The following is a 27918-nucleotide window of genomic DNA, read 5'->3' as shown; positions in this document are numbered from 1 at the left end:
GCCCGTGAACTAATGCAAAAATGCCAGTCCTTCATCCCTCTCCCCCTGGGGGAGAGAGACATGGTGCATGCAACAGAGCCATTTCAAGTATGACCAAAAGGCCACTTGCTCATAATCGACTGAATGAGTTATTAAGGGTTACACGTTTGGAATCTGTAAGCAAACATTAGCATTCTTCACAAGGTAGGGAAACAGGCAAGGAAGGTGGACCAGAAGCTCTACTGTTGCCTGAAAGTGAGCCCCTCTCCAAAATGCTGGGACAAGCTCTGTTCTCCAAAAGGTGTGGAGAAAAACTCAGGTCCCTAGCTGCATGTGGGGCTGCAGGGGAAGGGCAAGGAAATAACAAAGCTACAACAATACGGAGTAGTACTCGGCACTAACACAGACTGTCAGAGATCACAAAATGCCTCCCCGACTCCAAACTTCCAACACCCTATCATAATAAGCACTGCTAGGTCATAACAAGCTAGTCAGGTAGAGATTTTTCTACGCATTTTATAGATGCTGAACCTTAGGTTCAGGGGGGTTAAATAAAGTAACCAGGGCAGGTTACTTTGTATCTCTAAATTCAGTTTGTTCGTTTCTAGAATGGAGACAATTATACCTCTCCTCAGTGTTTTTGAAAAATAAGAGATCACCTAAGCTACCTGACGGGCAGGTTGTATTTTCCAAAGATGCCCATACCAACGTGCGATCCATCCCGTGTGCTTATCTAATAATGTGGCATCAACACTGCGTCAGGAGGGGCATCTGTATCTTTCGATCTTGGCAGAGCTCTGCAACCACCTGGGCAAGAGAATGTGATGGAGGTGACACTATGTGATTTCCAAAGCTAAGTCATACACAGTGATCCAGCTTTCCCTGGGCGTCCTCTCTCGCGACACTCCCCTCGGAGCCAGCCATCGTATTATGCAGAAGCCAAGAGGCCACGCATAGCTGCTTCAGCTGACAGCCCCAGCTCGGTTCCCAGCCAACAACCAGCATCCCCCGCTGACCCTTGAGGGAAGGAGCTTGCAGACCCCTCTTTGGACCCCCAGCTGAGGCCTCAGACATCATGGAGCCAAGACCAGCCACCCTCTGTGTGCACTCTGAATTCTCCATCTACAAAAATCCATGAGCAAATTCAATAGTTTTATGCCACTATATTCTGAGGGCATTTGTTATGCAGTGACAGTAACTAGAATGTACTGTATGTGATTTCAAAGGGAAACTTTCTGTTGCTGGTGACTGTGGTAGTGTTGAACCAGTGGGGCTGAAAAAGCCTGAGATGACTGTGTGGAGTAGTATGGGGAAGCTTTAGTAAAGCTCTGTATGTTCTTATCTTAGGTTGCTCACTGCTGCACAAGTGGAATAGAAGGGCGGTGTTACAAGAGGGTATTTTCATTAATTGAGCAACTACTATGTGCCAGGGCATGAGCCACATCCATATGTAAATACATATACATATATACATGTATACATGCATACATATACACACGTGTGCATGCATACACATGTGTGTACATGTATACCTACATGTGTACATATACAGTTACACACATACACATATGCATGTGTGCATGCACGTGCACATATAGACACATACATATGTGTGCGTATACATGCACATTTGTGCACACGTGTATACAGATATGTGCATAGGCACATAGTGTACACACGATGCATACATGCATATGCATACACACACCCACACACCTATACATGTCTGCACACACGAATACACATGCACACATGTGTGCCTGTGTACACATACGTGTGCATATACATGTGTGCACACATACACACGTGTGCATGTGCACACACAAATGTACACACATAGCCATTCTTCTCAACAGTCCTCCCAAAAGATCTTGTTCCTGTGACTTGCCCAAGGTCACTCCCCTGTCACATGATGCGAGGGATCCAGGCCCTCCGTGATGTCCTGAGGCACAATCTTTGAGAGAACTAGTGTTTTTTCGGGAGTCCACTTCAGCGGCTGTGTAAGCCCATCTCCTCAGTCTATCGCCCTTTCTGGATTGTGCATCCACTTATTTATTTAAACACTTTTGAATCAATATCTATTCTCTGCCACCACTTGGGATAATAAGTCCCATACATCAAACTGGCAACCGTGTCCAGAGCCCGTGCAGAGGGCGTGTCGCCAGCTGTCTGCCGCAGGGAGTGGTTGTGAGTCACGCTCTGTCCTAGGGAAGCCACTGGCTCGCAGGCACTCGAGGCCTTACCGTGCAGAGGCTCTGAGTCCGTCACCGATGGGAAAGGCACAAGGTAGATTTTTAAAACCGCAAAAAGGCACAATGGAAAAATGAAAGGTATATTTTCAGGGAAAGAGAGTCACAAAAGAGGAAATGGCAGCGAGGGATTTTTCAATGGAGTTGAGAAGACAAAGTGTAAAAACAGAACCAAGAAATGTTCATATTTGAATTAGATGACAAGACTGGACGTGATGAGGAACCTGACAGGGCCGCCCCCTCTGAGTCAAGGGAGGCCGCCCGCCTTTCCCATCGGACTCTTCAAGCCGTGTTTTTGCTTCCCCTCATTTTTCTTACTTAGTGACAAGGTATTTTAGCCTGCTGTATTGTTAACATAATTGTAAGCAGCTTGAAATCCTCTTTGAAACAAGGAACAGCATAAATAAATAAAGAGCCCTGCTATCCATCTGTGCGGTAAGATCGTTTGCTTACGCCTCTTCCTTACTGCAAAACCATCCATGCTCACTGTGGAAAAGTTGGATGACAGACAAGGACAGGAAGAAGATAAGGCACTGTGATAGCCCTGCCACTTGGAGGCAACTGCAGGTCCCGGGTGGGTGTGTCTTTTTAGATACTCGTAAGAGGATGCGGACATTCTCTCCCTCCAGAGGGCACATCCCTGTGTCCCCCCTGCTAGGGAGCTCTTCCTCTCCCCTGGGTCTCAGTTCTGAGGTGCTCACCTCACCTCCCATTCCCTAAGCCACACGTGATTAAAGATGCTGGAAGCACTGTGTGCAGCTCCCTCCAAGCACTCCCCGACCCTGTAATGTTATGTTTGTTCATGCGCCTTCCCCATTCCCGGGTCTCCCCACTGGAGTGTAAGCTCCCTGAGATCCAGGGCAAAAACAGTTCTTATTCACTGTCACATCTCTAGATAAACAGAAATCTTGAGGATTTGCTGTGGTTTGTGGTTTGGTTTGGGAAAAAAAAAAAATTTCTTACTTTTTCAAAAAACATTCACCATCTTACCCAATTATAAGTCTACAGTTTGGGAGTGGTTATTACGGTTGAGCAACAGATTTCCAGAATTTTGTCATCTTGCAAAACTGAAACTCTGTACCTATTAAACCACTCCCTGTCTCTCCCTCCTCGTCAGCCCCATCTACGCTCTGTTTCTGAGTCTGACTACTTTGGACAACTCATATAAGTAGAATCCTATGGTGATCGCCCATTTTTGTCAGGCTATTTCACTCACCATAATGTCCTCAAGGTTCATCCACGTCGTATCATTTGACCAAGAAAAAAACCTCTTGCTCCTTAATGTAATGGAATATTAGAGTCATTTTCCCAGACCAGAACACATTTGTCTAAAATCTTGTACCGTACTGTTTCATATGGGGAAGCAGTAGTGTATGTAATTGAAGCCATGTTGTTGGACATTTAGGAAGGGGGCCTGTTTGCTTATCAGCGGAGCTCAGAGTTGCCCTCTGTGGGTGGGTGGGCTGTCCCAACCATCCCCACCCTCACACCCATCATTGTTCTGGAACGGGCAGGTGTGACAGAGATTGGATCTACAAGGACAGAGCTTAGGGACCAGAACCTGGGGAGGAAGAGGACCGAGCCATAGAAATGGAAGAGGGCAGCAGTTCATGGTTTCCGAGCCCAGTCCGGGCGTGATTTGAACTTTGGGGGAAGAGGGAGAGACAAGGCAGAGGAAATACGTGGAGGCTGGTGGAGCTGTTTTCACACCATAGTCTTTGGGACTCAGACTCTGATGAGAACAAAGGGCTCACAGCGATGCCCCCTAATAGGGCAATCTGCAACATCACTCACGGCAGCCGTGGCAGAGGCAGCGGCCCAAGGTATCCCTGCACAGGTCAGGGTCTTGCAGGAAGGGCAGGGCTGGTAGTGTGCTCAGCCGGCTCACACCAGCTTCACAGGAGCGCTTCCCCTGCCAGCTGTTACATTGCTGGGAGCCGGAAATCCGCCACAGGGGAAGTGAAATCTACAAAGAATGTGAGTGGGGGCTTTCGTGGGTTTTTTTGTTTTTGTTTTGTGTGTGTGTGTGTGTGTGTGTGTGTGTGTATGTTTTTAGGAGAGCGGGTTTCCCGGCACACCATTTTAGAGGGTACACTCAAACTGGGAAAATCAAGGAGGTTTTAGAACTGCTGACAATGGTGTGGGCAGGTTGTAAGGAGCACAGGGAAAGATGGAGCACTTTGGAGCCATTCTGGACTGAGGGATGAGGGAAAGGAGCTGTGTCCAGCATCAGAAGGAGGGTCTCCTACAGCAGCCTGGGACCCTCAGTAGACAAGCTAGGGAATGAGGAGCTGACTTCACTGTCCAGGGACCCTTTTTTTTGGTTTCCTGAACCCCATTCACTGAATCCAGCTGGTAGAGAGAAGCCTGTTGCTCTCATCCCTATGGTCAGCCTGCAGAGAAGAGTCTAAAGCCGAGTGGGGAGTGGGCCTGGAGGGGCATCCAAGAAGGTACAAGTCCATCTCCTTGAGGAGGCTTTGGGCTGGAGAACCAACAAGAAGGTCAGAGCAAACGGCACCTGAACACATAGGGAATCTCTGCAAATTCCCAGAAATATCTGTGTAGCTGTGAGCTGTGCTTCTGAGCCCAGATGCTTGTCTATCAAAATAAATGTTGCTCATTTGTAACCTCCAGCTGATGAGAGCTGAGAGAGTCAGGTGACTTAAACAGTGCTGCATTAAACGCTCCTTGCAATTTTTGCCCATTCCATTTCCCTAGAATAAAGATCAGACAGCTGAGCAAAAATTCTAGAGCAAAGGATTTCTACATTTTTCAGATTTTGATACTTACTGGATACTTTTCCCCATAACATGGACACCAATCGTCAAATGCGTGTACACAGCCTGTACATAAAGTGGCCGATTCCCCACATACTCACCAAGCCTGGACACGATCAAATTTAGGAATTGTTACCTACTGGCTGGATGAAAAAAACTCAGTCCCAGTTTTTATTTGCTTTGCTTAAATTTCCAGCAAAGATTGAACAGCATGTGTTTATTTAGATGCAAAATATTTTATTTGTCCCTAATATTTTTTAAAGTTCAAAGGAAGAGAATCCATGAAAGCAATTCATACAGTGCCCGGCACATAGCAAGCACTTGGCTTAGCGCCATCCCTCAACTCCTTCAGGGCATGTTCATGGCCTGTGTGATGTCCATGATCAGGAGAAAGCAAGAAGCCCCAGCTCTGGACATATTTGACTCTGGCAAGATTCAGGGCCCCAATCTGCGTTAGCTGATCTTAGTGGTACCTGTCATGGGGGATCCAAGGACTGAATGACATTCCTTTGCTCCCCTCCACACCTTCCACCTCTCAATGCAGTGGGGACGTCAAGGCTGCAAACAAAGTATTCCTCCCCCTTTGCTGAGTCATAGAATATCCCTCCAAGGGCCCTTAGAGATCACATAGGTTGACAGCTTTCTCTAAGTGTCAGGTTTTCTAGTCACAAACAGAGGCAAGTTGTAGAGAATCTGGTAAGTACAGAAAGGTAAAAAGAAGCAATCAAAGTCCAACATCCCAAGGAAACCGCCATCAAAGTAATGATGTTTAGAATACATTCCTTTTTTTACAATTATTGGGGTGGGGGAAGGGCTGAGGGAGAGGGAGAGAGAGAGAACATTAGGCAGATTCCATGCCCAGCATGGAGCTGGACGAGGGGCTTGATCTCATAATCCGGAGATTGTGACCTGAGCCGAAATCAAGAGTTGGATGCTTAACTGACTGAGCTGCCCAAGCATCCCTAGAATACATTCTAAAGTTAAATGCAATACTTTCCAAAAATAAATTTAGGAATTTTCTATATAAATTCAAGGGTTCGTTACTATTAGCTATCTTCCAATGACAGTCTTTGAACATCTGTCTTTGCTCACCTCTCTGGTTCTTTTCTTCCAATGGGTTTCTAAAAGCAGGGATCAGAGTCAAAGAATATTAGCCTTTTATAGGTTTCAACCCCTTTACTTTCCCTGGAAGCATAGGATCTAATAAGATGCGAACTTCCCTTCCACTGGTGAATTATCTGAGCCCAGAGAGGGGAAGTGACTCACCCAAAGCCACACAGCTTTAATGGTGCACAGATTAGGATTCAGACATTTCTCTACAGACTCTCAGAGTGTCAGAAGCAAGGCTGGAGCCCATGTCCAGTGACTCCCAGGCAGTGTTCTGCCTTACTTCTCTTCTGTAAACTAATTCTCTACCTGTAACTAGAGCTCTCGGTTCCCAGGCACTACCATGTGGCAGGCGCTGCATTAAGTACTGGGAACCCAACATCTCATTCAATCCTAACCCTATGAAGTAGGTACTGTGACTTCCCTCGTTTTATAAGTGGACAGACTTGTCCAAGGTCACAATGCTGGTGACATACAGAGCTGAAACTCCTACCCCTCCTGGCTGCAATGGTGGAAATTCGAGCTGTCCAAATATAGGAGCCACGAGTGGCACGTGGCTTTTGAGCCCTTGAAAAGTGGCTAATGTGAAGGAAGAACTGAATTTTTAAAATTTTATTTCAAGTGGATTAACATAAACAGCCACATGTGACTGGTGGACAGTCTACAAAGCCATAAACTGCTGTCCACTCCGCTCCCCTGGCATTGCCTTGCCTTTGGCTACCTCACAGCCACTCTCCACAAGTCCTGGGAAGGCTCTCCCTCCCTGCAGCCTCTCCTCATGCTGAGGAGGGGTCCTGCCTGGCCTCCTGAAGGTCTTCTCCAAGCCTGTGACTCAGTCTGAGCCAGGACCCAGAGTGGGGGCACTGGGGACGTGGTGGGGTGGGGAGGCCACCCTTGCTCCTGATGCTGGCTCCCAGGCTGCCCAGAGTGGGCTGGGCCCACCAGCTGTCTTTAAAAGAGACACTGATCCATACACACTAAGGAGTATTATGCCTCCATCAGAAAGGATGAATACCCAATTTTTATATCAACATGGAGCGGCTCCAAGAGATTATGCTGAGTGACGTAAGTCAAGCAGAGAGAGTCAATTATCATATGGTTTCACTTATTTGAGGAGCATAAGAAATAACACGGAGGACATGGGGAGATGGAGAGGAGAAGGGAGTTGAGGGTAATTGGAGGGGGAGACGAACCATGAGATACTGTGGACTCTGAAAAACAATCTGAGGGTTTTGAAGGGCTGGGGATGAGGGGTTGAATGAGCCTGGTGGTGGGTATTATAAGAGGGCACATATTGCATGGAGCACTGGGTGTGGTGCATAAACAATGAATTCTGGTACACTGAAAAGAAATTTAAGATAAAACATTTTTAAAAATAAATAAATAAATAAATAAATAAAAAGGGACACTGCAGAGAAAATCTTCTTAATCCCCCTTGTTGCACCTCGATAAATATGTATGTCTGTGATCCGCAAATAATAAGAGGCTCAAGGTCTCCATTGACTCTAAGTGCAAATACCTCCATGAGCCCCACCAGAGCCTTCTCTGGTACTTAACAAGACAGATTTGAACTATATCTGCTCTCAGGGGATGCAATCTCCCAGAAGACCCTGTCTCTAAGAAGCAAACCGTGGAGGTGCTCAGGGCTGATTTTTTAACTCACCGTGGACTGAGTGCCTTCTCCACACCCAGCACCTTGCTGGGCCCAGTACGTACCTCACTGTGTTCATTTCCTGGGGCCACTGTAACAAATTGCCACAAACCTGGTGGCTTAAAGCAATCAAAACTTATTCTCTCACGGTTCTGGGGGCAGAGGTCTGACATCAAGAGGCGACCAGGGCCAGGTTCCCTACCTACAAAGGCTCTTGGGAGGATCCTTCCTTATCTCTCATAGCTTTTGGTGGCCTGGGTCTTTCCGGGCTTGTCCACTAGAATGGGCTCCGGACAGTGACTGCAGGTGCCCGGTAACTCAGAGAGCCCCTGTTTACTCCAATCAGCCCCCTCCACTCTCAAAAAGTGAGAGAGCTCAGCTTGAACAGTTAGGTTATGGGGCCATGCTAACTGTGGTGTTTGAGTGGATAAGTCTCCCCATAAGACCAAGGACTCCCCAAGAGACTGTGTCTGATTCATCTCTAAACATTCAGGCCTAGCTTAGGCCCTGAAGCTTGGTTGGTACCCAGGAGCGGAATCAGGAGCCAGGAAGGGCAAAACTGTAATTTGGGCCCAGGACTTTATATTCCAAATGCCAGGTTCATTTTGCTATCCTGGCTCTGGTTCTGGAGCTTTCCAAACACAGTGAAACAATTAAAAAATAATGGGGGACTGCCTGCCCTGTATGGACCCAGAATGCCTTAGAGATTCAAGGACGGGAGCTACTGAAAACACCAAGGACAGTTCCCATGCTTCCCACTTCAGAGCCTCTGGGAGAGAGGCCAAGTGTCCCGGGCACAGCCCTCCAGAACCCACCAGTCTGGCCCAACCTGGAGGACACAGCGCAAGCCTCCCTTTGTATCCATGGTAGGCAGTGAGGAGGTTACCACTCAAAACACCAATATGCAGAGGTTTGAATTAGAACTCTTCAGAGAAGGAAATTCAGCTCCTGTTTTCACTTTGTAAAATGTGCATGTATTTTTCATTGTAAATAACTTAAACATAGTCTTAAAATTTTGTAACGGATAGTCTATTCAAATGATCATAATCTCACCATTTAATCAATCTAGTCTCTGGATTTTGGAATTTTTTCCTCCAGGATTTTTTCCCCACTGTAAATGCCCTCTCTTGCACCTAGTGATACTCATAGACAGGTCTATCAGTTAGCCACTGCTGCATAACAAACTACCCCCAAATTTAGCAACAACCGTTCATGACTCTGCTATGTGGTTCTTCTGGTCTGGTCAGAGCTTGGCCAACCTCAGCTAGGCCCACATATGTACCCAGTAGGCCCTGGAAGGCCTCACTCACATCCCATGATTGGCTGGCTATCAGCTGGTTTGGGATGGGGGTTACTAGGGTGACAAAGGGTGTGTTAGCTGACTGGATGAGCCTTCCTGGTGCAAGTTCTAAGAGCAAGGAGAGAAGTAGAAGCTGCAAGTCCTCCCAAGGTCCAGGCTTGGCATTTATGCCTTGTCACTTACCCCATATTCTGTTAGTCCAAGCTGGTCACAAGGCCAGTCCAGACTCAAGAGGGGAGGGAAAGATGACCTCTTGGTAGGGAAATCTACAAACCACTGTGGTCATTTTTGCAACCTACCATGATTATATAAAGTTTTATACTCTTGTGCTTTTTCATTTATTATTGTATTATAATCACCTTCTCTTATTAATATAGAGTCTTCATGACATGACTTTTACTGTCTACATAATGGCTAGAAGGTGGATAGACTACGGTTTACTTAACTGTCTCCCAGCTGTTGGACGTAAAGATTACTTCCAATTATAAATAAGGCCCCACAGAATATCTTTATGCAGGTAGTTATTTCTGCCATTTTGATTGTTGCTTTGGAATAGGGTCCCAAAAATAGAACCAAAAAGGATAATTTTTTTTTATATTCTTAATATATACTGTCCATTTGCACTGTAAAGAAGTGCTGCTTTGCCCTAACCCCAAGAAGAGAGATTTCAATAACAGGCCTTATGCCAGCCTTCCTGGGGGCCACCCGGCTTCCCATGGATCTTCTTGCTTTATGGTGAGCCAGGTCAGGGAGCTGGAATAAAGCACAGGCTGGGCAGGGCCTTCCTTGGGCAACATTAAGGTGACATCTGTGGTCAGGCTCTGAGGGTCTGCCTTGTGTTGGACAACAGCTGATTCAGGCCTCTGCAATCTCCTTCCTCTTGACCGTCAGAGCCTGGAACATATGTCTCCCAGACCAGTGATTTGAACCACCTGTACCACCTGCACCTGAGCTTGGGAGCAGGTGGGACCCCAGATAGGTTCCTGTGTTGGACACTCTATGGTAACTCCTCCCATGGCTGTGTGCAGAGCCCCTGCTCAGCCATGACTCCTGGTGATCCTGCTGGTGTTCCATGTGACTGGCAACACTGAAGTTGGTCTCACTTCCAGATGGAGACTCGTGGGTCATCCCCATTGCCCCTGGGCTTAACCTCCCAGTGCAGACACCCTCTCTCACTTCCTCAGAACTTATTTGCTTCCTCTGCTATTTCCTCAGTTTCTGTGATTTTCAAACACCAAATGATCGGATAAAGGATTATATTTGTGTTGGCTATGTTTTCCTCTAAAATAACAGACTTACAGCTATATGGGAGACTTCTGAAATGGATGGCAAAATCTGTGGGAGATACTGGATACCATGATTAGTGAGCTGGTGGAAGAGAGATTTGGGGTATGTCCATGGAAAATCACAGATATGTGGGTCTGTTGAAAGAGCTCCGTGGAGCCCAAAGGGACTGGCCTTTGGGATGAAACAGGGAAGAGTAGTTTGGAGAGTTTGGGTGCATCATGTGTGAGCTCATGGGCTGGGAATTTGCAAACCCTGGTTTCAATCGCCACTACAGCCATTAGTGGCTCTGTCAACAAAGCCAGGTTATTTTGCCTCTCTGTGCCTTAGTTTTCCCATCTATAAAATAGACATAAAAATCCATAAGGTTGATTGTGAGGATTTAGGCAGTAAATGCAGTAGTAAAAATTGCACCTATTGAGTTAAAAAAAGTAATTTGAACACAAAGAGATATGTGGCTTATTCAAAGTTGCTTTGGCTAAGACTTATTTAGTGGGAACCAAGACCAGCAAGGTCTCAGATCCAGAGAAGCCTCCTCTCCCTCCTCCCATGGCATCTTTCTCTATTTCTTCTTGGCCCCGACTTGGAGAAGACATTCACCCTCCCTCTTAGGCTCCTTCCTCCTTCCGAGGATTGTAGCCAGGAGGATCCTGACACAGAAAGGAATTCCTCCCTGCCAAGAGCTTGGAAAACCCTAGGCCTTCTGCACTGGTGAGGTCCAAAGCCAAAAAAGAAGAGAAGGCCATATGCCTGAGCCTGTGCCATGATCCTATGTAGGGAGCGACAGCAGAAGGTCTCAGGGCTGAAGACCCCAAGTAAAAACCCCAGATGACGTGAGGCTATCAGCTTACTCCCCTGAGCCTAGAACAATTTTAAATAATTTGTTCTTTGGCTTTTCAAGACCAAATAGCCCAATATCCAGCCTATAAAACAGTCAGAGGATGGAATGCTCAGAGCAGGGTGGAGCCTGGGGATGAATCTGGGGGGCTGGATCTTCAGTCCCTGGAGGGGCTGAAGCTGGGGGGCATCTTGGGGTCTCAGAGTATGTCTGGTGCACAGTCAGTGCAAATGGAAGCAGTGTGAATAGATCCAAGAAAGGGCAAGAGTTGAGAAAGAAATAGTAAGCAGAATACCTACCTGGACTGATACCTCCAGGTTCCTTGTGTTCATGAGTGCAACCAAAAAATTATTTTTAAAAAATCTTACCTTAGGAGGATACCTTGGATAGGTATCATCTCCCTTGAATAGGTGGGAGACAGAGGTCCAATGAGGTGATGAGGACCCCATCTCACATGAGATGGAGCCGGACCCGAACCCTCGTGGTCCAACCCTGACCTGAAACCCCGCTGTCCAACCCTGGTGCCAGGGCTCTTTCCTGACTGTGTGCTCCATGCCTGGCACTCTACACACTCTTTCCTATACGACCTCCACAACAACTTTGTGATAGGTACTGTCACCATTCCCATTTTACAGATGATAAAGCTGAATTTAGCTCTGGAGACTAACTTGGCCAAAGTCACAAATTTAGGAAGGTTGTGATAGGGACTTGGACTCAGTGTGACCTCTCTCAGAGCCCTGGGTCTTAAACTCCACACCACATCTCCACTGGCTGCAAGGTGAGATTCATATGTCCTCCCATGGTCTTCGAGACCTTGCACAACCTAGGCTTTTTCAATGCTCCATTCCTTACCCCAACATCTAGGTTGTATTAGTGATGTTGTCGACCTTTCCCGATCCTTTAGGCCTTGACTTAAAAGCTACTTCCTCCAGGAAGCCCTTAAGGAAGCCCTCTCTGACCACTTCCCAGCCAGTAAGGGCACCTTCCTCTGGGCTTCCAAAGCACCCACATTTCCTCTGTCATAGCCACGCCTGGTCTGTGCTGAAACTGCTGACTTTAGGGCCTCCTTGATAGATTGTGAGGTCCTAAGAGCAGGGGTCACAGCCCCTGGCTCCCTGCACTCAGCATTTGGCTGAATGACAGTGGGGAAACATGTCCCAAGAACATCTTCCATCTGTTCCCTGCAGGCCGCCTTCATAACAGGGTGCCAGGCAGGACACAGGACCTGGGACAGGAGGCAGCCCTTCTCTGTGTCCCAGCCCCCACCCCACCTGTCTCCTGCCTCTCTTTCCCCCCCTTGCCCAGATTTCAAGATGCACTTCCTGGCTGCCTCCCCCAATGTCTCCTTGGCCACCCCAGCTCTGAGACACTCGCTCCTCCATCCCATGGTGTCTAAAGACTTTCCTGAGGAACACTGGTCTCGCAGAAACTATCTCCTTGGCCCAAAGTCCTGGGGAAACCCTACCTTATAACACATTTCTTTGAATTCCACCTATTAACACTTTGGAAATCAGCACGTGTTTTACATTTGATATGTATCATACGAGAAAGCGTTCGTTTCCTAGGAGAGCCGTGATTGCATAAATGGTGCATCTTAGAATTGATGGTACCTCGTGACCAGGGAACGCAGCGTGGAGAGCCTCGTGCTATCGGGGGAGGAAAAGTCCTGAGAAGTCCTGTGCAGAACAACAAACCTGGCACGGCCTAGCCCACCGCTTCACGAATGAAAGCTGAGCCCCAAGTATGTTTTAGAAGATGTATTACACTTCATGGAACTACGTTCCTTTAAAATGCACTTAGAAAGCACTTCCTCTCAGTGACATTTATAATTGATGGAGTACATTTCACAATCCATCCTGACTGTTTCTGTCATCGTCTCCCGTCTACTCGTCTTGCCATCTCACCCAGACCACGTGCCTCCTGAGGGGAGGGTGCCCATCAAAGAACTTGCTGACCAGCTGAGGGCCAACTCTGGCCAGGGGCCATTTGCCTGCTCAGGGAATGGTGGATTTGGGGGTTTAAATGACCTGGCTGCCCAGAACCCTCATCCTCAGCCGGTGAGGGAGTGTGACTCCCACTGATGGCACCCGATTGGAGGCCTTCAAGCCCTTCAAAGGGATGAGTTCTGTTGAGTCACACGTCTTTCCACTGTGTGACTTAAGGCAAGCTGCTTAATCATTCTGAGCCTCCATTTTCCCATCTGTAAATGGGGAGAATCACAGTTTCTAGCTTCAGAGGGTGGTTAAGGGAAGTAATATGAGGAGAGCACTTAGAACAAATCCCAAGATAAGAACTCAAGTGCTAGCTGTTGTGCTTTTGTCCTTACTTGCCATCATGAAATCTCCCCAGTACTTAGTGGTGGCCAGTATTCACAACAGGAGGAAACTGGATGATGGAAGGAGATAATTATTATTGGCTGGAGCAGAACTGCTTTCAGAAGAGTCATGGGACTGCGGGGGCCTCCACGAAGCAGGCCAAGCCCATCAGAGGGGGGTGTGCTTCTCGGGCCCTGGGGTGTGAGTGCATTCCTTACCTCCCAGAGCATCTCCCGGCCTCAGCCAGACCCTCGTCTGTAACCTGCTTTCGCCAAGTGCTGGGGGAGTGAGCTTTCTGTGATGCCACTCCATAGGAGCAAGGGTGTGAGCAGAATTGTCCTGCATCCTAAACCTGGAGGACAGAGAACACCCTCTCAGAACCACATTTGTCCCTGGCTGCCCCCCCCCCAGTCCGTGCCATGTGTGTCAGACAAGGAAGAAATGGTCATGATCCAAGAGTCTTGTTTTATTTTTGGTAGTTCTTATTGGGGCACAGGGAAAATGGTATTTTAAATATTCTCTGGCTTCTTGAAGAATGTTTTCTTGGCTGTCGCCACAGCCCTTGTCAGAAGTCTCAGTTGGAAAGAAAAATAAGCACAGAAAAAGAGAAGCAGAATGAAGATTCATTCAGCCTGTGGGTCTCTGCATGAGGGTTTTACATAAAAAGGAAGGTGACAGGGGAGAGTTCTGGAAACATTTTACTCCCAGAGCACCTGAGCTTAGGAAGGCCAGGAGCCTTTCCTCGTTAACAGCCCTAACTCTCCTGGGCACACGGGAGAGGAACTCAGCTGGTTTCCCCAAGTGAGGGGCTATGGGCCCGGGGAGCAGGAGAGATGGCTGGTGTGGCAGGTAGGTTGTGGAGAGTGAGATGCCCTCACAGCTGGAGAGCCAGGGAGCAGAGCCGGGACACTCTATTCCAGGCACCCAACAAGGACAGTTTGGCTCATCCTTAGACTGAGCGTGGCTGATGAATAATGTTCCCAAAGTCTCAAGGGCAGTGAGAGGCAGGTCTAGGACAGAAACCCTGGTCTGTCCGATGCTCAATACCATGCTTCTCCTTGTCTACCCTGTCATCTCCTGAAACTGAAATCTCAAACTTGACAGCATCCTTCTGTACCCTTCCTTGTCTGAGAGTGTGTTCCTAGCCTACACAAACCCATACAGGGGCTTGCCTAGGACCTGGCTTCAGGAGCTCCAGACCCCAGAGAACTGCCCTCGGGGCTTAGTCCTGGGACCTCAACACGTTCATGAACCCTCCCAACCAGTTGCTCTTAGCAAACCAACAAGACGCAACTACTTGGAAAAGTCCCTGTCTATGCTCTCAGCTCGGGTGACTCAGGCACAGAAGAGCCCCCACGAGTCAGCTCAGTAGAGGCAGGCTTGTATCAGAGTTCTCCACACAGACTCCAGAGCCAGTCTGGGTTCAGATCCCACTTCTGCCACCAGAGCCACCATAGTGGTTTGTGCTCTATGCAAGGACTTCAGTCTAAGCCGGCAATAGGGGCTGACACCCCAGAACTCCTGTCACCCAACCATGGCACTGGAGCACCACCCGGAGAACAGGGTGTCTTACGCCAGTTCCAGAAAGGAGCCCCAAGCACTAACCACAGCTGCCTACCATTTAGAGTGAAGTTACTTGGTTGAGTGGCATACCTTCGTTGTGCCTCAACATGTTCACCTGAAAATGGAAAAAACAATATATTTCCTAAACGTGCGACAGTTTATGGGATGAATACCGAAAAAGCATTTAGAGCAGAGCCTTAAAGCGTACTAAAGTAGCTCAAGGCATGCAGTAAGTATCTGAAAGATTGCCATAGTATCTGACCAACATTTTATTTGAAGATTTTATTTACTTACTTACTTGTTTATTTTAGAGACAGAGGAAGAGAGAGCATGCACAGGGGTGGGGGAGAGGAGCTGAGGGGGACACAGTCTTAAGTAGACTCTGTGGTGAACATGGAGCCTAACATGGGGCTCAATTTCACAACCCTGAGATCATGACCTGAACTAAAACCAAGTTGGACACTTCCCTGACTGAGCCCCCCGGAGTACCTCTGACCAGCATTTTTAAAGGACAATTTTGCTGAAGGAAGAACTTGAATCCACAGTATTAACCAATTTTATATTTCACTATTGTTGTTCTAAGCCCCAGTGTCACCATCAGAAACCCAGAGAAGTCTCCGGATGGTCCATGAGCCCCGCCAGCCAACCTAACCCGTCAGCCTACCCCGCAAAGGTCCCCTGCATCCTTCACACAGAGCATTGCAAACATGATGCAGGCACCCCTGCGTGTCCTTCCTATACCCTGAAGTGAGAAAGGAAAGCTGGATTTTTTTTTTTTTTTTTTTAGCTCATCTTCCATTTTGGACCAATTAAAAGAAAAGCATTTTAATCAGCCCTGTGGAAAGGGAACTAAAGTTGTTCCCCAGGCTGAGCACTGAACCCAGAGGTCAGTGCAGGATTAATAAGGATGCTATAAATGCAGACAGTGGCCCACGTCTCTATGGGCAAAGTGTTCTGGTTTGGGAAAAGGTAGAAAATTAAATTATAATGGGAAAATATACATTATCTGGATCAAGATAAAAAGGAGGAACTCAGTGGAGTGTAAATGAATCTGAGTGAGTCTGTCAGAAGGATGCTGAGGCTGGCTCAGCATGGAGCCCAAGGAAGCCTGGCAGGGCCGGGAAGTACGTCCCACGGAGAGACGTGTTCACTATCAGCGGGCTTGTGTTCTGTTTTTCTGGGGTGACAGGCAAATACACATAGTCACCCAGTCAACGAGCATTGATGAAGCATCTTCCCTGTCCCAGATCCTGACGGGCACCAGCCACTTGGAAGGGGACAAATCCAGCTCTGGACTACCCCCAGGGAACCAACAGACACATGATATAGTGAGCAAGAAGACAAGAGTAATTAACTGTGGCTTTCCATGCACAGGGCTGGACACCCTGGGCTGCATTTGCTCACTTTTTCTCACAGTGCATGGCCCTCTATCCCTGCCAGGAGGCGAAGGTGATTATGACTGATGCCTATTTTACAGATGAGGAAGCTGAGACTCTATGAGCGGAGGGAACAGCTGCACAGCCAATATGTGCAGAGCCAGGATTAGAACCCAGGGGTTTGTGCCTTTGAAGACCAAGTTCTCATCCACCTTGTAGACAGCTATTGTGACGGAGGACTGCAGAGGAGTGTGTGTGTTTGTGTGTGTACACGTGTGCATGTGTGCATGTTTGTAAAGCATGGCTTTTCATCAACCAGAGATGAGCATTTCTGGAAGGCTTCCTGGAGGTGGTATTGCTTAGTCAAGTCCTAAAGGGAAAGTCTTGAGTACCAGGCTAAGGAATTTGGATTTCAAGTGTTTTTTTGAGCATAGGTGAGGCATAATCAAATCCTCAACAAACAATATTTAATAAGTAAGTACGATGTGCCGGGAATCTGAGGGGCACAAGGAACATTACAAAATCTGAAACAATGTAGCCCCTGTTCTCTCCCAGCTCCAGTCTAGTTGGAAGGATGAAACACAGAACTGTCAGAAAAGAGTGACAGGGTCAATAACTCATGCGAAATGCCACATGAAAGGCAAAGCCCTGGGTCTGTATTTAGGTAGAAAGAGGGAGCTGACTGGGCTTGGGGTGGTCAAGGGGCTTCCCAGGGTAGGTGGAATCCAAGGAGGGTTGGAGGAATTCAGAGGAGAAAGGGAAAGGCACCAGAACTTGGCTCTCTTCATACCCATTCGGGGGCCCTGAGTGCTCAGCAGAGAGCCTGCCTCTCGCAGGTGGTGGGTATGTGCTTGCTGAATGAATAAATGAATAAATGTTGGGTCCCATGACAATAAAGGACATGCAGCTGAGAGCTACAGTGTGACTGAGGGACTGTGGGGTGTAGGGACGACTGGCCATCGACCCTCTCATGGCGCATCGAGTGCCACTGGATTGGCTGTGACCCCTCCAACCAGGTCAGCTTCCTTCTGTCTCTGGCTTTCCGTTTTTCCAGGAGCAGGCACACACTAAGCCATGCGTGTTGGAGACATGAGCAGACAGCAAGGGAGCAGGAGGAGAAAAGGTGAGACGCTGGCTGGGAGCAGACAGAGGAAGCCTTAAGTACCACGCCACAGAGTTTATAGCCTTTTCCCTTGGGCAAGCGGTGACCACTGAGGTCTCTGAACATTCCAGTAGCAGGAGGCAAACAATTTGGGGGGGAAGATGAAAGTGGATCTGAAAGGAAAACGGACAGGAAAGAAGGAACGTGTTGTAAGAGAAGGCTTCAGGAAGTGAATCTTCCCATTTAAAATGGGAAAACCGTTTGATCTAGAACTTTGATTTTTGGACATTTGCCCAAGGAGGTCTCTGAACACACGTGGAAAATGACAGTTTGCAGGGATCCTTGCGGTGCCTGGGGGACAGAGGAGCTGGGATGTAGCTCCCTCTAGTGGTGCCGTGCAGAGCGGGCCTGCTGCTCCAGCACCGGGCTCCCGTTTTCCCCCTCCCGCCCCTCCCCTCTGGACCTATGCACCAGCTCTTCTCTCTGCCGGCAAAGCTTCTCTTCCGTCCAGTGACGTCCAGTGACATGACTCCTTCCCATCTCTGCTTAAATGCCTCCTTCTCGGTGACACCTACCCTGACCTCCTGAGGAAGTGTCCTTACATTTCCATTAAAACCAAACATGTGCCCCCCGCACCCCTAGCTCTCCCGGGCTCCCAGCACCTGTTACCATCTGACATAGTCCCTATAGGACTTACCTTGTGTGCCTGTCTCCCCCATTCCCTACTCACACCCCTGAGGCATGCAAACTGCTGGCAGGTAGAGATGGTCATCTGTTGTGTCCCCAGTGCTGGGACGGTGTCTGGAGCACGGAAAGTGCCCGGTGAAGGTTGGTTGAATAAGTGAATGAGTGGGTGAATGCTGGGTGGGTGGATCCATGCACATGTGGCTTGGACGTGACATCAGTGTGAGCACCAGGGAGCAGGCCAGGGTGGTGCCTTGCTACTTGGATCTCAGTGGGTAGAAGCTGCCCTGTGGACCTCAGAGCCCTACGGACTGGGGCCAGAAGTACGATGGACACTTTCACATCAATTACGCCTGCCTTTGGCACGCAATGGGCCATTTCCTCTCATAATGAAACCTTTCTAAACATAGCCACACTCAACTAAGATGTCACAGCACTCACACTGCAGCTGTGTTGTACTGGAAAGGACAACAGGCCTTACATCAGAACATGCGGGCTCACAACCCAACCATTTACCTACAGCTCTCTTGGGCAAGACCTTTCATTTCTCTGAGCCTCAGTTTCCCTGTCTGTGGGGTAGGAATAATAATGGCAATTACGTCACGGCCTGGTGTGAAGATCAAGGAATGAACCGAGATGAGAGTTGTTTTTTTTTTTTTTTTAAGATTTTATTTATTTGTCAGCGAGAAAGAGAGAGAGAGAGAGCCCTGAGATGAGAGATTTTTATAAATTGAAAAGCACCACACAGATAACCCAATGTTATGTGACTGAGGACAGGTCTTCCCATGTTTCATTGATGAACGAGGGCGTATCTGGCACCAGTGAGAAAGAAGGGAGAACATTGCCTGGACATGGGGCAGGGAGGACGCCTTCTGAGTTCTCCCCATTCCAGAATCCCGGTGTAAGCGCCCAGCGGTGGTTCTTTGAGCTCATTTTCTTCGTCGGCGGGGCCTGAGTACAAGCAGAGATCTGAACTGTTTCAGAATCTCCTGGGGGAGTAAAACCTACTCAGTATTTGGTTGGCATTTATTTTGTTCTGTGCTTGTGCCCGGGAAATGGTGAGCAAAGAGTCAGAAGGGAGATGTGGCCCAGGGCCTGAGCTCCAATAAAGGGAGTCATTTATCTAAAATGCAAGGACGGTGACAGGTTGCTCTTGGCAAGGGATGAGGAAGGGAAAGAGGAGTGGTCTGTGCAAGAGAGTTTTCAGCCCTACTTATGAGCATTAGGCTCCCAGCACCATCCTGTGTAGGAGCCGGAGCTGGCCCTGAACAGGGGAATGAGATGTTTCCATATTAGAGTCTTCTGGCGGTGTTCTTCTCAGCACTCATGTCTGATCCACCCTCAGCTCCATGGCTCCCAGTTCTGTCTGGCCCAGCCCTTTGGACGTGACGTGTATAAATAAATATATAAAGATGGTCTCCTGACTGTGACCCTGCTCCCCCATTCCCTGGCCCAGCCTTCCCCTGGGACCTGCCATCAAAACAAAGCAGGAGCAATAGCTGTCAACCAACTCAGAACAAGTCACTTCTCTTTCCTGTAGGGACATCAGCACACCACAGCCGCAAATGCCTCCTGACTCTTTCCCTAATCTAGTCTGTGTCTGCAACCACTCCTGAGCTAAGGTTTAACAAAATAAAACAAAACAAAAAAACAGCCTTACAAGCTGAGGATGGGAAAAAAATGATGTAATGCAAAAGCATAGTCAACATAGAAGGCGAAAATATTTCACCCTCGTGGGAACTTAGATTTGCCGGCCTGAGTGCCTGGGTGCTGCGTTAGGAGGAGCTGGGTCTGTAGCTCTGCACATCCAGTCAAGAGTGCTGGGATCAATTAGCCATGTCTGCCTCGGGCAGGGGAGGGGAGCTGACACGCTAATGTCATATATAATAGTCCCTTCTTATATCTAGCCAGATCTATTTTGAGACATGCAATCAACTTAATGACAGCTTTTCTGGAAAAGGTCTGTATTAAATATTAAATGTGGATGTTGATTATTGGATGGATCCAGGTTTCAAACTTATAAATATAAAATGTGTGTGTGTGTGTGTGTGTGTAGAGAGAGCGAGAGAGAGAAGGAAATCCTATTTGCTACCCCTTCTCTATCAAACCTACCCGAGTTCTTCAACTAAAAATTTAATGAATATTTTTCAGAGCATAAATAAATGTTTAGAATCTATACACACTCTCCCACTCCAGCTGCTTCTTGCTTCTGTGGGAGCATGAAAAGAGAGGGTGGAAGCGGGGGAGGACTTCTTCCACGTACTGGTAAGGTCTCGAATGTCTGACACCTCGTAGGTACTCGGCAAATGTTCATGGAATGAGTTTTGAATGATGAACTCCGTTTCCGTGTATTTTTTTTAATGATTCAGAAATGTTGTCACGATAGCTGAATTTCAACATAAAATGTTATTTCCTGTCAAAATTTTCTTTCTCTACAAGTGGGCATGATGGGTCCATTGGGATAACTCGGGCAGGCATTGGTACATTGTTTTCCTGAGTGGGGGAATGAGCTGGATGGAACAAAGAGGGAGGGACTCTCCTCCAAAGTGTTCCCACTTCTGTATTTGCTTGTTTGCTGTCTGTCTCTCCTTCATATTTCCCCTTCATATGTTCCTCATCCTCAGATCCCTAATCCTACAGCTCTGTCTGTCAAGCTCAGCTCTCCTGACACTGTCCTGGAGGACTGTCCTGTGCATTGTGTGGTGTTTGGCAATATCCCTCACCTCTACCCACTGGAGACCAGTAGCAACCCCCATCCCAAGTTGTGACAACCAAACATGTCCCCCAGACATTGCCAGTTGGCCCCTGGGGAGCAGAATCTCCCAGGTTGAGGACTACTACTATGACAACCCTGAGAACATGGCTGCTTTCTTCTTTCTGAGAGATTTCAACATCCATGTCACCCCTTCAGAGAGCCTGGTGACCACTTGGTCCAAACCAGTCTCCAAGCTCACCATCCCGTCACAGAGCTTCATTTCTCTGCAAAGTACGTATCTCTCTCTGATAATTTTCAGGCATAAATTTGTTTGTTTGTTGTCTGCCTCTCTCTACTGGAATGTGAGTTCCATGAGAGGCCTTCTGTATCTTCACTGTCCCTCTATCCCAGGGTTTAAAAGTGCCCAACACTTAGTAGGCTTTCAACAAATGTTGCCGAATGGATGAAGGCAAGGAGGAAGTGCTTGGGGAAAGCTCTCTTTGGAGGGATATCTCTAGGATATAAAGTTGCCAGCCATAGGAAGTTGGAGGAACAGCATTCCTGGCAGTGGGAACAGCCATTGCAAAGCACATAGGCAGGGATGGGCTTGGCAAGTGCAAGGCTGCTGGCAGGCGGGGTGAGGGTGATAGGAAGAGCAGGGCCAAGAGCCCAAAAGTAGCCTGATCAGTAGGCCTGGCAGGCCAAGCTGAGGAGAGCAGACTTTATACTAAGAGTGACAGCAAGCCCTTGGGAGACCCCCTATATGCCTCCAAAGTTTGCCCCTAGCCTCCTGTCTATTTTTTCTCTCTCCCTGTTCCCTAGCCTCACGATGGGCAGGTTTGGGGAGGATTCCTGAATCTGGTCTGAGCTCTTGAGGCTGAAGCAAGAGCTAATGCAACCCGCGAGTCACACCGCAGGGTAGCAGACGGTCCCTCCACCCAGGAGGCAAAGCTGCTGGGGCAGTTCCTCTCTCAGCAAAAGCTGGCCACCAGCGTAGGCCGGCCCTTACGTGATGCAGGAAAGGCCAGATCCAAGCCCTGGCAAGGGAGGCCTGATTCTCTGCTTGTAACTGCTCACAAAAATCAGCTTGAGGAACTGATTGGTAGGAAGGAGCATAGAACAGACTCCTTATGTCCAGTAACGCCATCCTGGAGCCTTTGGGTTATGTTAACGCTGACCTCCCAGCGCTGCTTTCCCCATTCCGTGCTACAACACTGTGGCTAGGCTGGTATGGAAGGTCTTTGATTAAAAAAAAAAAAAAAAGCTGTGTTTCTGCATTTGCATTTACTACGAAGATCTTTATTCTCCTCAGTATCTCCCGCACAAGAAGACTTTGGGTAATCATAACAGCTCACTTCGGTTTGAATACTTACCATATCCGAGCCTCTATTCTAAGCGTATCACGCATAATAACTCACTGCATCCTTACAGCAAAACGGGGAGGCCCATTCTAGCAATTCCTCCCATTTTATAGATGTGGACACTGAGGCCCAGAGAGATTAATACATTTCCCTAGATTCACTAAGGATTCTAAATCAGGTTTGGTTAGGAAGTCCACACTCTAACCCTCTTTTTTTTTAAACTGATGCCAGAATATGGCATATTATGTTTTCAAATGGATATGCCTTTTGCCTCAGCAATTCCAGGCTTAGGAGTGTGTAGGATCCTGAACCTAAGGAGGGATAAATATTCAGCAGCAGAGATGCAGTATTGTTTAACATGTAGAACACAACCTGCATCTCCACTAAGAGGGGTTATTTAAATAAGCTGTGGTTGCCCCCATATAAAAAGAGCCATTCAAAATGACATTATTCTTATGTACCAACATGGAAAGACGTCTTCACTACATATTTAATAAAAAAGTCCAGAAATATTGCATTTTTTATAAACAGTGATTTGATTTGAACGATGGGATTGCTAATGATTTTTAATTTCTTCTTTTTGCTGGTCTATAGTCTCTAATTTTCCTACAATGAATATGTACTGCATTTGTAATAAGAAAGAAACCCAATAAAATGTATTGGATAAAAGAATAAGCAGTTGGAAAATCATTCTCTCCTGGGGAATTAGCATCTTCTCTGACAATCGGGGCTACGGTTGCTTGGCTGGAACTTTCCTTTTGTTCTCCCAGGATCTGTTCTTGGCCAATGGAGAGATGAGGCAGGTGATCAGAGGAAGGGAGAGCCTGAGGCCAGGGCATACATTTACCTGTCTCCTCTCTCAGAGGTCACCTGGACAGACAGCCGCTTTCAAATATCCGACTCGACACAGCCTCCTGTTTGCTGGGTAGCTGGTGACCTCCCCATCCTGGTGCAGGGAGAAGAGAGAGAAAGATTGCCCAGCTCTCCCTATGGCCTCTCTATACCCCACTGACACCTTTGTCATCTGTCCTTTTGTAAATAAACTCTCCTTACATCACCATAATTTAGTATGACATCTGTTTATTGTTGACACTCTGACTGATACACTTAACCTATTTGCTTTTTCTTGTCCTCGGTCACAATTCTCTAAAATAAAATGACTCTCCAGTTGACCTGTGCGACTTGACATCTGGTCTTGCCCACCAGACATCTTCATTTGGACACCCAGGGAACCCATAACACTCATCCCCATCCCAGGACGTCAGCATTTATTCCCAACCAATTTCCCTCTTCTTTTCCCTTTCACTCCCAAACTCATACAATCTTTATTAGCCCCTCTTTCATTTGTCATATCCATTCGGTGCCCAAAGACTGTGAAGTCGACCTCAGCAACAACGTCTTTTTCAAACAACCCCTTCACGCCATTTCTCCAATTCGCTCCCTCATCCAGGTCTCCTCCGCACGTCCCCTCCTCAGTCTGTGTTATGTGTGACTTCTGGCAAAGGGTCCTCGAAATACGGTTCTGGTCCTATCTATTCCTCCACTCAAAACTCAGGGCCAAGAAGACCAAACCCAAACACCTCAACCTTCCACCCAAAGACCTTCATATGAACGGAACCACTGGGTCTTTTGGTCCCCAAGTTTTTGCTCAGGCTGGGTCTTCTGCTGGATCGCCACCCCACCGTCTTCCAAGAGTTCCTCCAAGGCTGTTCAACAAAGCTTATCCCCACGTGGTTTTCTTTCCCATAAGAAACCCATTCCAAAGTCCTAACCGAGTTGTACTTCTGCCCAGGAAGTGATTCTTTTCCACTTGGTACTTGGGTGAGTGTCTGGGTTAAGACTGTGCTATCCTTGAGGCTGGTGACAGGTTTTGTCTCTGTATCCCATGAGCTCAGCCAGAAGTCTCAGTCTAAGGAGGTACAAAGGCTCTGTGGTTACCAAATGAATGGACCTTCCAGTTATGCAGTATGAAGTCACTGTCTGAGTGAAGAAGGAGGGAGCTTACATAAGAGGGGTCGACAGACTCAGCCTCCAGTGCTGACCTCTGCAAAGACAAATATCCAGGCTCTAGAAGGTGTGGAGACGGAGATCCCAGGGAGGGCTGGGAGTGGCATAGCAGATGAGGATGGTGGGCCGTGGCCTCATCAGTCATGGAGCCAGTCACAACATCCAGTGAACAAAATAAATAAATGCCCAAATCCCCTCTCCCTGCATAACCTCTGCCCAACACAGATGCTCCCACTGGAAGAAAGCAAACAGAACTCTGAATCTGAATATGATTTTGAAATAACTGAATTTACCTGAAAACAATTAGGCTGAGTTTTCTGTTGCATAAACAGAAGTAAGGCTCCAAGTTGGAATTGCACAGAGCTACAGAAATCAACATCTTCCATATCAGAGTTGTATGAACTTTTGTGTCTAAAACTATGGGCTCACGATGTGCCAGGTGCTCAATATTTGTAATCTCATTTAACTAGGGAGATCGCACCCTGTACTGCTTTGACTGGGACAGTTCTGGGACTGAAGGGGGTGCTGTTAATGGTGCATCGGGGGGCAGGCTTGCGTGAGGCACAGCTTGTGGCTATCCTGCAGCTAAGCCTCTCGACATTCATATGAGCAGGAACATCGGTGGGCCCATTTCCAGATGGGGAGAGCAAGGCCTAAAGTGATTGAGCCCTGAGTCTGGAATAAATGAGGAGAGCCCCAACTCCAAGCCCGCACACTTCCATTTTGCACAGGACCTTAGGCTGGCTCTGCTCAGCTCTCCCCTCACCACGTTCCCTGCCCACTATGTTCTCTCTTCTCTGCCAATAAAAATATAACGAGGCCTCATGTGTCATTTTACATTTCCTAGTAACCACATTAAAAAGCAAAACAAAAACAGGTGAAATCAGTTTTTAAATTTTATTTTATTTTACCTAATGTATTCAACATGGTACCGTTTGACTCAATCAATAGAAAACAGTTATTTGTAAGATATTGTAATCCCCCTCCCCCAAACAGAGCATACCTCAATTCGGACCAGACACCCTTAAGGGCACCCTCGCCCCCTATGGTGGTGACTACCCTGTCCTTGCTGCCGGCCGCCCCCTCTGACCGGGCCGGCTGAGATCTGGCCGCAGAAACACTGCCATCTAGTGGATGGATGCTCCTCTCCCTGCAAACCATCTCCCCAAGGAAACTATCTGCATCCAACACAATGGTCCTCAGGATTCGCTCTGCAAACAGCACTTGGGGGGAGGGGGGTCATTTCGGAGTTGGTCCCCAGGGCAGATATGCAGCCATGGAACAAATTCAAATCAGCACGCGGTGAACCAAAGCCGGGGTTCATTTTTGTTTCCTAGTCGCATAAGGATTTGGCAGAAAATGATACTATTTTCCGGGATGTGTTTAAAACAATGTTTCAAAAAGGCAGAGTTCCTTTTTTTCACACCTAATTTCACTGTATGATTGTATAAAGGACTTCTGCCCAGAAAATATACAGCTTCTCTTTTAATCCACGGTAAAAGCCTGGTTTCTTCCAAGTTGTACCTTTCTCACTCAGATCAGGTGTGGTCACTTAAGGATTTGAGTTCATCAAGGTTTTCCCAACATGAATAATTGATTAAGAACCTATGAGGAGAGCTGATGTGATTCGCGACCTCTGAATTACCCCACAGTTGAGGGGGAGCCTTAAACATGGCTTTGTGTGAATAAAATCATATCACTCCAGCACTCTAGATAGGAGTCCTGGACACCACGGTGGTTTGGCAGGCAGAGTAAGAAGCATGTGGGGCGTTCACTGACCTGGCATGGACAGTGTTGTCAGCACCCTGCAATCCTCGGGGTGGTACTGGGTTCTGTACCGATACGGACATGACATTCACCTTTAAGGAGATTAGAGTCTTCCCAGGGGAGCCATGCAAAACCATCACAGCTACACAATAACAAGAACAGCATCAAGATAGTAGGCAAGGACTGAAATTATCCTTCAACTGCAACCCCGGGCAGGATGTAAATTGGATATAAAGCAAGCATTTGAGGACAATGAGAAGGGAACTTCGTTCTGGTTTCAGCCCTGACACTCCCTGGCTTTGTGACCATGTCTCAGCCACACAACCTCTCTGGTCCTCAGCTTTGTCATCTCACACTAAGCAATAGACAACCTGGACAATCTACACTTATAGGGTGGGAAGCCAAGGAGAAAGGAAAGACAGACATGTAGGAATTTGAGTGAGTGGCTGGGGAAGAGTTTCCCACCAGTAGGGGGGCCTGAGCCCAGGTGCAGGAAGAGAACATGTGGCAGGAAGGAAGGATGCCCAGCTGGCTAAGCTAGAGAAAAGTGATGGGTTGGGATGTCTTCATTCTCTATTCCAGGAATAGGTAGAGATTATCCTACTCAGGGGCAGGAAGCTGGTTAAATTAACTTTAAGAATATAGACTTGAGAAGGATCTTTGAACTAATCCAGAATAACAAATCTCAGATTATTTTAGAGAACACTGGTACCTCATGATGGTTAAATAGGTCTTCTTTTAAATTTTTTTTATTTTTTATTAACATATAATGTATTATTAGTGCCAGGGAGTTAAATAGGTCTTTAATGTAACAGACCTCTTCGCCACAGGACTTCTCAGAACCTCTAAAATTCTATGATTTCTCAAGGGAGAAAGTATACAGCATTTTCCAGACTTACTTAACTACAGAACTTTTTTTTTTTTTTTTTTTAAGAAACTTCACTTGAGAAGTGATTCGGGAAATAAACTTGAAGAAACATTGCTCTAGTCGCACTCTGCCATTGCCTAGATAGGGAAAGTCTAAGATTCACAAATAGTGGCAGGGCCAAGACTGTAATCTCAATTTATTTACCCAGTAAATTTTTTTTTCCTGTTGGTATTATACACTATTTTTTTAAAAAAAGATTTTATTTACTTATTTGACACAGAAAGAGAGAGCACACGTGCCCAAGTAGGTAGAGTGCCAGGCAGAGGGGAGGAAGAAGCAGGCTCCCCCCTGAGCAAACAGCCCAATGTGGAACTCGATCCCAGGACCCCAGGATCATGACCTGAGCTGAAGGCAGACGTTCAACCAACTGAGCCACCCAGGCGCCCAATATTATACAGTGTTTAAGACTTACAAAAAGACCTACAGAATTATACAAGCTATCCATGTGCCATCACCCACTTAAGAAACAAAACATTGCCAATTCTATAAAAAGAAACCACCTCGTATAACTGCCCCCCAGTCTCTCTCCAGGGGGAACCCCTATCCTAAATCTGGTGCCATAATTCATGGATATTCTGGTGGAATTTCAAGTAAATCCCATCATCCTCAGAGGCTCCTTTTAGCATCTTCCATGGTCTGTAACTTGTGATGGTCTTAGAATTAAAAACAAAAACAAAATATCCCAATTGGGCCAGAACAACAAAGATAAAAAGCCCAGATTACCTACATGCAGCTCACAACATATCAGAGAAATGTTATGAAATCAGTGAACTTTCTCATTCTCAGAAGGGCTCTTCATATGCTTTATTAATTCTGTTAGACGCGGGGGTGCTTCTTGCTTCATTCCGTGCGAGACTCCCGTGGCATGAATTCCCTGCACCTCCCCACCCATCCGCAGGCCAGATGGGGAGCCGGGTGCTGTATAAATGTTTAAT

General features: G+C 47.3%; 1 protein-coding gene across 1 annotated transcript in view; it reads left to right on the top strand.

Moving 5' to 3' along the window:
* The window catches only part of KCNIP1 (potassium voltage-gated channel interacting protein 1), a 340059-nt gene that overhangs the window by 33719 nt on the left and 278422 nt on the right, over window positions 1-27918 (top strand). The gene's annotated exons all lie outside the window — the stretch shown is intronic.

This window comes from Mustela nivalis (genome assembly GCF_964662115.1).
Source record: "Mustela nivalis genome assembly, chromosome: 3".
In the NCBI taxonomy this organism is placed as follows: domain Eukaryota; kingdom Metazoa; phylum Chordata; class Mammalia; order Carnivora; family Mustelidae; genus Mustela; species Mustela nivalis.
The sequence above is the reverse complement of the archived record's forward strand: the minus strand, read 5'-3'. Positions and strand labels throughout refer to the sequence as shown.